This window comes from Vespa crabro, chromosome 7, assembly GCF_910589235.1.
Source record: "Vespa crabro chromosome 7, iyVesCrab1.2, whole genome shotgun sequence".
Classification (NCBI taxonomy): domain Eukaryota; kingdom Metazoa; phylum Arthropoda; class Insecta; order Hymenoptera; family Vespidae; genus Vespa; species Vespa crabro.
The window spans coordinates 7,169,462-7,181,425 of record NC_060961.1 but is presented as its reverse complement, the minus strand read 5'-3'; positions in this window follow the sequence as shown (position 1 = coordinate 7,181,425).

Here is an 11,964-nt window from a genome sequence, read left to right as displayed (position 1 = left end):
CCTCTTTCGTTTATCCGATAGACGTTTTGACGTATATTATGTCATCCATTATCGCTTGCTTAACTTTGAGGTTAAATCGAACGATTCAAATCGATCTTTATGAAAAGATGAAACATTTTGTTGACGCTCATATTACATGAGTATAAATCAAAATTTATTCATTAAAATTCATTGATCTCGAATCAATATGAAGATACGATCATTTTAAAGCAGTACGAAGTAATCGTTCCATCATGAATACATTATATAAAAATGAGAATCGATGTTTATAAAAAAAACATTTCCGAGGACATCGTCAAGGAAAAGAAAAGAAAAAAAAAAAAACAAGGGAAAAATTTTTGTTCGATTTGAAAAATATCCGTTTGACAATTCTATGCTGGAATGATCCTCTTGCCGTGAAACAGGATCGTTTGAGAAAATCCAGGATGATCCCGTTTCATCGGTCGCCATACTACAATAACTGTCGTTTCCTGTCTTTGAGGTAAAATTATATCCTTCAATAAAAGTCGGACGAGGTCGATTCTCCGAAGAATAAAACGCGCCTGGTCTGCGCGTCATCGCCATTCGAGTTCTCCTTGTTTTCTTAATGATCCAAATTAGCAATAAAATCTGTCGTGCGTAATAGAAGGACATTAATCTAACTCCTTTAACCTTTTTTCTTTGGAGACTTCATCATTGTCTCCTTTGTTCTCCAAGATTATATCCTACTGAAATACTCATACAGAAAATGAGAAGAAAGATGGTAATAAAATATCGAGATAGAGAACTGGACAATTTCAAAACGTCTGAAAGAAAATTATTTATCCGCAAGATAAACCGAAATGACGTATGATGTATCTAAACGTGTCTCTCTCTCTTTTTGTCTTTCTCTCTCTCTCTCTCTCTCTCTCTCTCTCTTAAAAAAAAGAAAACAAACAATTTTGAATATAATAAATATATAAGTAGTTACTTATGAAAAAGAAGAATTTGTAGTCTCTTTTGAAAGATCGAAGCGATGACGGTGCTCGTTCATCGACGACGAAGCTACGCTTTGCTCGTGACCGATCGCCCGTCGTATCGTTGTTAAATTATGAACAAACTGTCCTATTCTTCGTCTCCCTTTCTTCCTCCCCCTTTTTCTCTGTCTATAGTTAACCATACCATCGCTCACTTTCAGCTACGCTTTATTCACTGTGTATATTCAACCTTTCGTTTCACATTCAAAAATATTTTGGCCATGCGATGAAACACCTCGACTATGTGCAAAAACACTTTCACGGTTTTTTATCTATCTCTATTGATCTATCAATTCACATTTCACTCTCTCTCTTCTTCCCTCTCTCTCTCTCTCTCTCTCTCTCTCTCCACCTCTCACTCTCTTTTTCTTTCTTTTTCTCTCCTTTTACACAAAGTTATAACGAAAAACATTTGTAAGCATGTCACTCTTAACATCTTTTTCTCATGAGTTATGACTAAATTTCATGTCGGCAAAGTTCGATTTAACAAGGTACTGGCACTTTTCCTCTTTCTCTGTTTCTCTCTCACCCTATCCCTCTCCCTCTTTTTCTCTCTTTCTATACTCTTCTTAATTAAATAAACTAATTGTAACAGTAAAGTCTGACGTTCATAAGCGGGACTTTCGATTAGCACATTCAACGGTCGTAAACTAAAACGCAAAGTTTACCGTACCGCTATAACGTAAGGCACAATCAGTGTAAAATTTATGCTACCAACGTCGAAGAGGTAAACTTGAATTTTCATTTGGCTCCTTATAATTTTACTATGCCATTAAAATCCAATATTCCTAATCTCTTTCTCTCTCTCTCTCTCTCTCTCTCTCTCACTGTCTCTCTCTCTCTCTCACTCTCTCTCCCTCTCTCTTCGTAATATCCTTAATCGTGCTCTGCGATAGAGTTTTTAATATTATGATTACAATACGACAATTATCCGATTAATTAGATATTTAGTTGTTTTATAACTATACCTTATTTATTCTTTTATATACCTATGTCTATATTGCCGCATAGAAAAAGTTATATGATGCCATTAAAAAAAGAAATGAAAAAAGAAAAGAATGAAGGTGACTTCGATTTTTAATTGACGAACTAATATCCGCACAATTTTTATTTTTGTAACTTGTTACGATATGGAGGATTGATTATTCCTTTTTTTATTTGTTTAACTTTTCAATTAATTTTACGTCTGAAGTGTCTGAAGAATTATGACGACGTTTATGCGACGTATATTCTATATATAATTATGTGTACATAAACGGATGAAGTAAACGTATTTTGAAAATTAAAGAATCAACACTCGGTCAACAAACAATTGACCTCGTTTTCTTCGTTAATGAGTCGGCCCTAATTAGTTGACTTGGCACTGTCAGATATCTTTCCCTCCATTTCTTCCCATCTACAGCAGCAAACGGGTTTCATTACCGACTGTTTGTAGACGCCACTGACTGGGGAAACTATGACCTTATCTTCTCGTGATTTATACTTAGGCCAGCCAACGTTGTAGACTTCAGACCAACGACGGACACATAGTTATGTAACCACATTGAAGCTAACTTTGACTTTGCGATTCTCCCCTTTGCGGGTAAACCATGTCATTACCAGCATCGATTTAACTTCGAACATTTAATTACACTGTTTAAATGATATCAATCCGATTCACATGTAAATAAGTTAAAGAGCTTCACTTCTTTTTTCCATGTTTTATTTTTCTATTCTTCCGTTTTCTTTTTCTTTTCTTTTTTCTCTTCTTTTTTTTTAATTTCATCTCGATCGTATATAAACATAGGAGAAAAAGTTGTAGATGACGAAAAAGATGAATACATGTATCAATGGATGTAATTATGGTCGACATGTAAAATACGATATTATCAACGAACGAAAATGATAAAATTCGAAAGATATATTTCGCTTATCGGCTTTGTAACGCCACAACTAGTTTTCATTTTTATTCATTAGTTTACACGCGGTGAATCTTTCTTAATTAAAGCTTCATCTTTCTTAAGAGCGTATAAAATAGAGGAAGAAATTCTCGATCCCTTTACTCGTAACCCGAATGTGCGGTGCAACCAACGATATAACGTTATAACGATATTACCAAGACTTCTAATGGTTTTTTCATTGATTAAGGAAAGCGGCCTCGATAAAAATTCCGTTTAACGGTATTATTCGATTATCTCGTTCCTGCCAAGGTTCGCGCAAGACCATAACTCGTTTCAACCTCGAAACTAATCGCGAGATCGAAAAGTCTTCCTCTACGATATGAAATTTCCTTTTTACGTAACATTTTCAGAATAACATATTTTATGTAATCATCATAATAACGAACAACGAAGGATTTATATAAGCCGACTGGATACTTCATCCTTCCCCAATTAATCGGACGAGAGCGTTAATGGAACAAAATGAAAATTGTGAGTAACAAATTTCCAAGAAGAACCGAATGAAATTTTTTACATTAACGAAGAGAGCAATCTTTTTCCAAGATTAAAGTTTTACCGAGACTGTCGTTGTTTTTCATCAAACAGCTAATCATCGCTCTGTTTATTATTCGTTAGAAATTCCTTTTTTGATTATGTAAAATAAATTAAAATATAATTATAATTATAATTATAATAAAACTGTTATTATTGGACTTTCAATAATGATTTTGAAATTGTGGAGTAAAAATTTTAATATTATGCATAATATCATTTATACAAATTTATAACATGTATACGTTCTACGCATATTTTAATGTAGAAAATAAATTTATAACGGAACACATTTGTTTATTTTTACCTTTCAACCTGCAGCATTAAATTTTAACTTACGAATGGCAGTGTTTACATTAACAACAAGATAAAAAAAAAAAGAAAAGAAAAAAGAAAAAAGAATAAGCGAAACGAAAAAAAGAGAAAAAAAATGTTTCTAACTTTTCTTAATTCTGCATAATTTCGAATCATGACTATAAATCGTGACTAGCAAGCAAACAAAATAGTAAATGAGAAAGAGGGATGAAAATTGAGGTAAACCTTTTTCGTGGACTTCCACATGATGATCGTGCCGGAAGTTCAAGACACTTTGTCGGGCAAAGTCTAGGTCATATGTCGTGCTCGCTGTGCCAGTAATTTCCACAGGTCCTATCTACCGCCATATTTCCATAGGATTTTCCGCGGAGCTCACGAAATGGAAGCGACAACGGGCGCGATAATAACTAAACTTTCGATTGCCGAGGCGACCTATTAAGATAAGGCACTAGACAGAAGAAGAAGTGCGCGAAGCCACTCTCTTCGAGTTTAAAAGAAGGAAGGATGTGCTTGCTGGCGTTGTGCTCGAGAAATCGTTCGAAGCTCGAAAAAGAAAAGGAAGAAGGAAAAGAAGAAGAAGAAAAAGTAGTAGTAGTAGTAGAAGAAATAGAAAAAGAAGAGGAAAAAAAGTGGTTAGAGAGAAGAAGTAAAGAGAAAGGAAATAGCTCAGTGGAAAGAGAAGACTAGCTGAGATTGGTTGGATAGGATAATAAGAAAGCAGTCAGGCGATCTCGAAAGAGGAAAAATAGACAAAGAGAGAGAGAGAGAAAGAGAAGAAGGAAGAAATGGAATAAAATGACGATATATATATATATATATATATATATATATATATATATCGGCTAGTCCGATAGGTCGGCAGATCGATTAAGATTAAACGCCTAGTTAGCGAGTTTAAAGACATTGCGATGGAAGTCGATAGATTGAGTTTACTGGGATTGAAATCAAGGACGCGGCCGTTTAATTTGCAAATGGAAGAGAAAGATCCCGTTCAAGGATACCGTACTGAAAGAGAAGGAAACTGTATGCGATATGTAAGTCTCTTGATTGTCGATTCTGTTACTCTTTCTACTTGTACGTTAAAGTAGTCGCATTGTGAATCAACGAACGAAGAAATCGAGTAGATACGAGTAAAGATCGTAGAACATTGTGTCTTTGACTTTTAGAAACTTTCCTTAGGTGGATCAATGTCGTTGCAATAACGGTGGTACTATTAGGTAATTGATTTTCTTTAGAGACTCGCGGCAATCACTTTTCACCGGCTTTGTACCGACTTTCTCGATCGTCTCTCAACGTTACGGATAAGAGACACTCCTTGCAAAGAGATACTTCTTTCTGTGGTAATACCCGCAAGCAAGAACCATGAGATTGTTCTTCGTTGGCTTTAGAAATCTATCGGATTCTTTGGATCACAAGATTCAATGTGACCGATGACTTTCCTGAAATAATCGGACGCGAAAAAACGAAGATTCGAATGTTATGTGACATAATAATAATATAAGAACTTCGTGAAATTCGATCATCTTAGGGAATTTCTTTATTAACAATAATATAACGATAATATATTGTCGTATATTATTTTAATATTAATATAGATAAATAAATATATTGTCGTATATTATTTTAATATTAATATAGATAAATAAATATATTGTATTTTGATAATACAAATGAGGAAACTAAAAATGTTTCCTCAACAACAAGACATTTTTAATGAAACATTATAAGCAGATAGAACATTTATATCTCGATAGTTATTTTATGAGAAAAAAATTACTGGTTGTTCCTTTCAAAATTAAAATGTAAAGAAGAACGTTAAAGGTTGTACATTTACTTTTTCCGAGGAGGTTTACAAATACGGATTTCTTCAAAAGAACGTTTCTCACAAACGAGATGAGAAAAAAGAATAATTGGAGAGGGCGAACGTCGAAAGAAAGAGAGAGAGAGGGAGAGAGGGTTGGTGTTAAGATTAACACGTTAACGAGGATTTCTCAGCTCGCTATTTGTCCAAGTTTAAGCTTGGCTATTCTGGAAACATAAGTTCGCTTTTCGAGCTAATTTTCAAATCTCAAGATAGAAGATACTTGAACATTTTTTTCTTTTCCTATTTCCGGCTTAATCGTCTCCGTTGGTCTCGTCAACAACGCTATACATTCTTTCATTCTACCCTTACTTCTTTCTTCTTCTGCATCATCTTTTTCCTTATCATATATCTTTCAAGTAGATCGCACAAATCTTAAAAATAGATTCGATTTAAAAAAACGATCGAACTATCGAAAAATCATCATTCTCGTGGATCTACGGATTATTTCAAAACTAACTAATCTTATTTCCTTGAATCATAAGAAAAATTTGTGAATAAAAAGAACTTGATAAAACAGAAGTCTATAATACTTTTCCATAGATTCTTGTATCGTTTTAAAGTTTTTTTTTCTTTCTTTTCTTTTCGAAGAGTAATATTAAGATAAGAAGAATAGATTTTGTGTATCCGTATGTGTGTGTGTATGTGTGTGTGTATCTGCATTTCTATAGCAGCTCATATAGCTAAAGATCTGAAGATAACTTAAGACACGTAAGAAGATTATGATCTTGGAGAAAGGATTTTGATTCAAGTCGATTTAATTCGCCTTTAGATATCGCGATAAGAAGATGCAAGAGTTTTGAAAGACGCTATATAGAAGAAAAGTAAAAAGAAAGGAAGATAGTATGAGGACGGCACTTTGTTCGATGGGGAACTGGCGATCCAGTGAATCCTTTCTCTCTCTCTCTCTCTCTCTCTCTCTCTATATATATATATATATATATATATATATATATATATATTTCTTTTTCTCTCTCTTTCTCTCTTATATTCTCAACAGACGGTTCGGACGGATTCAATCTCATTAAGCGAGCGGTACAAGCTACGAAGAAATTCGTTGCAAATTCCAATGTCGAGCTATCTCCTCGGTCATGGTGATGCCACGAAGAGAAAAAAGAATCAAAAGACGACGACTCGGAGATGTGGTTCGTCTTCGAGAAGAAACGAAGAAGACGAAGGTCGAGTGATCGAATGAGTTCAGGAATAAAAGAGATAGAAAGATAGATAGATAGATAGATATAGAGAGAGAGAGAGAGAGGTAGAGAGAGAGAAAGAGAAAAAGAAAACATCGACGTTTATTGGAAAAAGCTGCTTGTAAGTATTCAGAGACGATATAAAAAATTCATCCAGGTAATTTATTTGATATAAACAAAAAATGAGCAAATACAAATTTAAATATAAAGAGGAGAGAGAAAGAGAGGGGAAGAGAGAGAGAGAGAGAGAGAGAGAGAGAAAGAGAGAAAGAAGATGTTATATAAAATATCAATAAACTTAAACGTAAATATAGTATTTTAATTAAATCGCAAACAAAAAAAAAGAATAAAAAGAAAAAGTAATATTTCTTCGTAAGTACTTGAAAAGAAAAAGAATTATCAGCCGTATTCTTTTCAACTTTAATACGTCTTTTCGATCGATGCCGATCAGAATAGTAACTTTAGCAGAGACAATTGATACATAAAATCGGCAAAAAACAGTAAAGTGGGGGAAAGAAGTTAGAGTAATCGCAGGGACGAAAATTTCTTCTATAAATTAAGTCATTTAACTTTTTCGAAAGCAAAGTTTCGCCTGGATGAAATTTAAGTTATAGTAAAATAATCACGTCATTATGCCATGTTTTTTCGTCTTATAGACGTAACATGTGACGGAAGAAACTTTTTCTCTATTTTTTTCCTTTTTTCCGTAGAAAATCATTTTTCCTACGATTCCATCGACGAATCACTACGTATGAAAACCACGAACGATGGGATACTCGAGTTCTTGAGAAAGCATTCAAAAGATTTGCGTTTTGTGCGAAAGGATCACGCAAAGAGACGAGAGCGTTCCAGTTTCTCATCGTGAAACTTTCTCAATATAGGAAAGTGCGTCGGGAAAAGTTTCGTCGAAGATTCTTTAACAGTAATTTTCTCTAAGGGCCGTTTCGCCAAATAGAAAATACTTCTCCTTAATGTTTCCCATTGGTACGAAGTGAACGTTTTCGCTAGGGTCAATCGGTCACGAAGACAATCAGTCGAATTAAAAGCTCGACTTGTTCGCGAAGGAAAAATGCCGATAAAATAGAGGCTTAAGCCGTCAGCTTTCGCACTGTCCACTCGAACTTGATAAACGATCGAGATTCAATGTCCAAATAGAAACGGTATTCTGCTTTCTGAAAATCGAATGACCAAGTTAATGGACGTAAGAAAGAAGAGAAACAACTTCTATAAGATCCGACAAAATCTTTATTCCGCTCTAGTTCTTAACACGGAACTTAAGTGATAATGATGATGAAAAAGGTTTTTGTCTTTCTGTTACAGAAAAAAAAAGAATAAATAAATAAATAAATAAAAAGATAAAAAACGATACGATATATTTTATTCCCTATAAAAATGAAAATTATTTCATAGAAATAGAATTTACCACAAAATCGACGAGTTTACTATTAATGGATTGATTAAACGATAGAATATAATGATGGCACGCATCTCCACGAGTAGAAGAGGAATATTCACGGAAGAGCGGAGAGAATTATCGAGGCTGCGGTAGCATTGCGGTGTCCTGTCCATTAATTCGACCTTAGCCTAAGGGGGTTAAAATAATTAATCCCGCGATCCAGCTACCGCGATTAAACGCTACGATTAAAGCGGGTCGTAAGTTTACTTAACCGAAGATCCGCGTACTGGACTCTCATGCACGTGCTCATTTGCACATCTCAGCAACATCGTAGAATCGATTCTATTTTCTCTCTTTCCAAGCTTCCACCAAATGTATCCAGATCTTATCCAAAGACAGACACGTCTCTGAACTCTGAAACATTCGAGGGTTGACCATTGAGTCGGAATCGAGAAGACGAGTTTGATACTTCGAAACTAACTAATGTATAATATAGTCGATGAGTCAGAAAGTAAATAGCTTTTCAACAAGATTTTGTATTCGTCAACGTCTTCAAACTTCAATGAGAAAGTAAGCAAGACCAACTATATATATATACATACATATATATATATATATATATATATATATATATATATGTATATATATATATATATATATGTATGTATGTATGTATGTACCTATTCTCAAAAGCGATCAACCGAGCAAAACGACGAGTTTTCTTGAATTCCCTTCTTCCTACGGAAACTCGCAAACGAAATTCAATACCACTCGAGTACAACCTACTGCTGCCTCGACGTGATACACGTACAGATATATTGAAATATTCAATGGAAATGGGACAGTCATGAGAAGGAGGGAGAAAGAGAGAAAGAGAGAAAAAAAGAGAGAGAGAGAGAAATAAAGAGAGAAAGAGAGAGAGAGAGAGAGAAATAAAGAGAGAAAGAGAGAGAGAGAGAGAGAAATAGAGAGACGACTTTTACCTCTCTGAGCGGTATTCTAGTGGTACATCGTTCCACCATCAAATACTCGGACTAGGACACGAAATGCTTTCGATTTTTCAATGTTCGAAGCTTCCACGTTATATGGGAGAAATCGTTGAATTAAAAGAGTATAAAGCTTGGTAAAAACAAAGCTAGGGCTATTAGATATACCCTACTGCTACTATTATCGGTGAGATAGATGGATGGATGGATGGATGGATGGATAGATGGATGGATGGATATAGTCTTGATAGTGGGATGGGTGCATCTACTCGAGGGGAGTATCCCATTTGCGGACAGTCAAAGAGACAACCTGTTTATACGCACGTAGTATCGCTATTGTTGGCAAATTGGCGGTGGACGGATCTGTCGACAATGACCAAGGTTTGATGGAGTAATGGACGTTCACTGTCGACGTGTTGACCCGTACGGACGATATACGTTGTAATGACGCATCCATGCCTCACACACACGTACACATACGCACGTGTTCGCAACACATATGTAAACATCCACGCTTGAATCTACATGCTAGTAGGCTGACTGATACGTAGGTACGTTATATACTGGCTACGCATACGGTTTAACTCTCATATATTCTAGGTCCTTCGTAAATGAATATGAGCTTGTCTGAATCTAACGATTCCGTTAGCTTTCGACGAAAATTATCAAAATATTTTGATCGCTATCCTCTATATCAAATTTTATAACATGAAAGTGGAAAGAAGAAGAAGATAGTAATAAAGGATAAATAATGTACACTGTTTAAATATCATATCGATCGAATGCTATAACACAAACAAACAACTCTCGTATTTTCACGTTTCTAGATATTCGAGCATAAAAATAAATAGAAACTTTTCGACGAATAGCAATGCCAGCCGTATTGCCGTAACTTCTTTCTCTCTCTCTCTCTCTCTCTCTCTCTTTCTCTCTTTCTCTCTCTTTCTCTCTCTTTCTCTTTCTTAATCTCCTTTATTTTCTTTTCTTTTCTTTACGTTAATAAGTTAGTTTTCTCATCTTCTTTCTCTATTTCCTTTTTTTCTCAGCTAAAGGGGAGAATGATGCATAACCCGGTAACGGTATGCACCGTGAGATTCCACGTGCGACGTGGCGGACTACGTGCTACCGCAATGCAAAATTATGACGAAGCATACATCCCTCTTCTATCTTTTCCCTTGCTTTAGCAAACAGTGCAACTTTTACGTCACGCGATCCGAAGGGGGATAGAAGGATGCCACAAATAAAACAGGTAGAGTCATAGAGAAACGTGAGATATTTTTCATTTTCTCTTCTCAAAGAACTTACTCGTCGCGTTCAACTGTAATCTATACTTATTTTGCATTTAAACAAATATAAAATATACGGATGAGAATATACTCTTCTTTCGATGAACTTTAGTAAATACACAGAGTATATCACAAACATATGTAAATATAATATAAAATGAATAAAATGTCTCCTTTTTCTTTTATTTCCAAATACAAGATAAAAAAAAGGATAAGAAAATTTCAACGTTTAATAAGCCTCCAACTTTATGAAACCTTACTTGTTTTATTTTGTCTATTATTGAGAAACTATAATTGACAGTTATTAATATTGACTAGTATCGACTAATATGACAGTTCATAGTTCCTTCATAGTCCTTATATTTTCCAATTTGTTATTTGAAAAATTTTTGCACGAATGAAACTTTATCAAAAAACTTTCCAAACTCATAAAAAAAAAGAAAACAAATTAAAAAAGTTATAAATAGGTATTATATTGACTTTTATTGATACAATGATACCAGCTGATATTACAGTGAAGATAAAAAAAAAAAAGATCGCATTTTAATGTACTTGTCAATGTTCGTCAATCACCGTGTTAAAATAATTGACAACATTTGAAATTGAATCATTGCAAAATTGATTCGATACGATCAAAAATTAGCTATCTCAATAAATTTATAACATATTTACGATTTGTTATACGTAATAATAATATTTATCGTGAAACTTGAAAGAATTTGGAGAAAAGAAAGGAGAAGAAGAAAGGAGAAATAATAAATATAAACTTTAACATTGGACGTAACCGGGTTGAACTTTTGATGCAGAAACCTCGTGACGTAGGTTTGGCTAACGAACGTGAAAGAAGCATTGCTCTTGCCGGAAGGACGGCCGAGAAATTACGAGGAGAAAACGAAATAACAGCCAGGCCGGCCGCGGAACGAATAACACGTGCGTGCTTCGCGTGTACGATTTCTCTCGTCGTACCCTCGTCCGGCTAGGGTCGGGAACATACTTCAACGTGTAACCCTTCACCTCCAACATTTTCACCGCGTACGACCGGTAAACGCGTTCTTCTGATTTACCGCTCTTACGGTGAGCTATGCTCTCGCAACGCGTCGAAAGCCTTGTGTTTTCTCTCTCTCTCTTTCCCTCTCTCTCTCTCTCTCTCTCACTCTTAAAGAAAGTACAAGTGTTTCAAGCACGATAACGTTGAAACGCAAACTATACTAAATTATACGTCTCTTCTAACAAAATCACTTTAGATAAAGTAGCTAGACTTAAGATAGTTATTGTTAATCGAAAGTATTGTTTGAATCGAATAAATATCAATAATACGAAATCAATGTTTCGATGAACCTTAAGAATAATCTAATAATAGATTAATATCAGTGCTTCGAGTAGTAGTACAAATCGAGGATTAGAATATCAGTAGTATAGTATAATAGAATTGGTATATTTAAGAGTAATACGGGTCAGTGA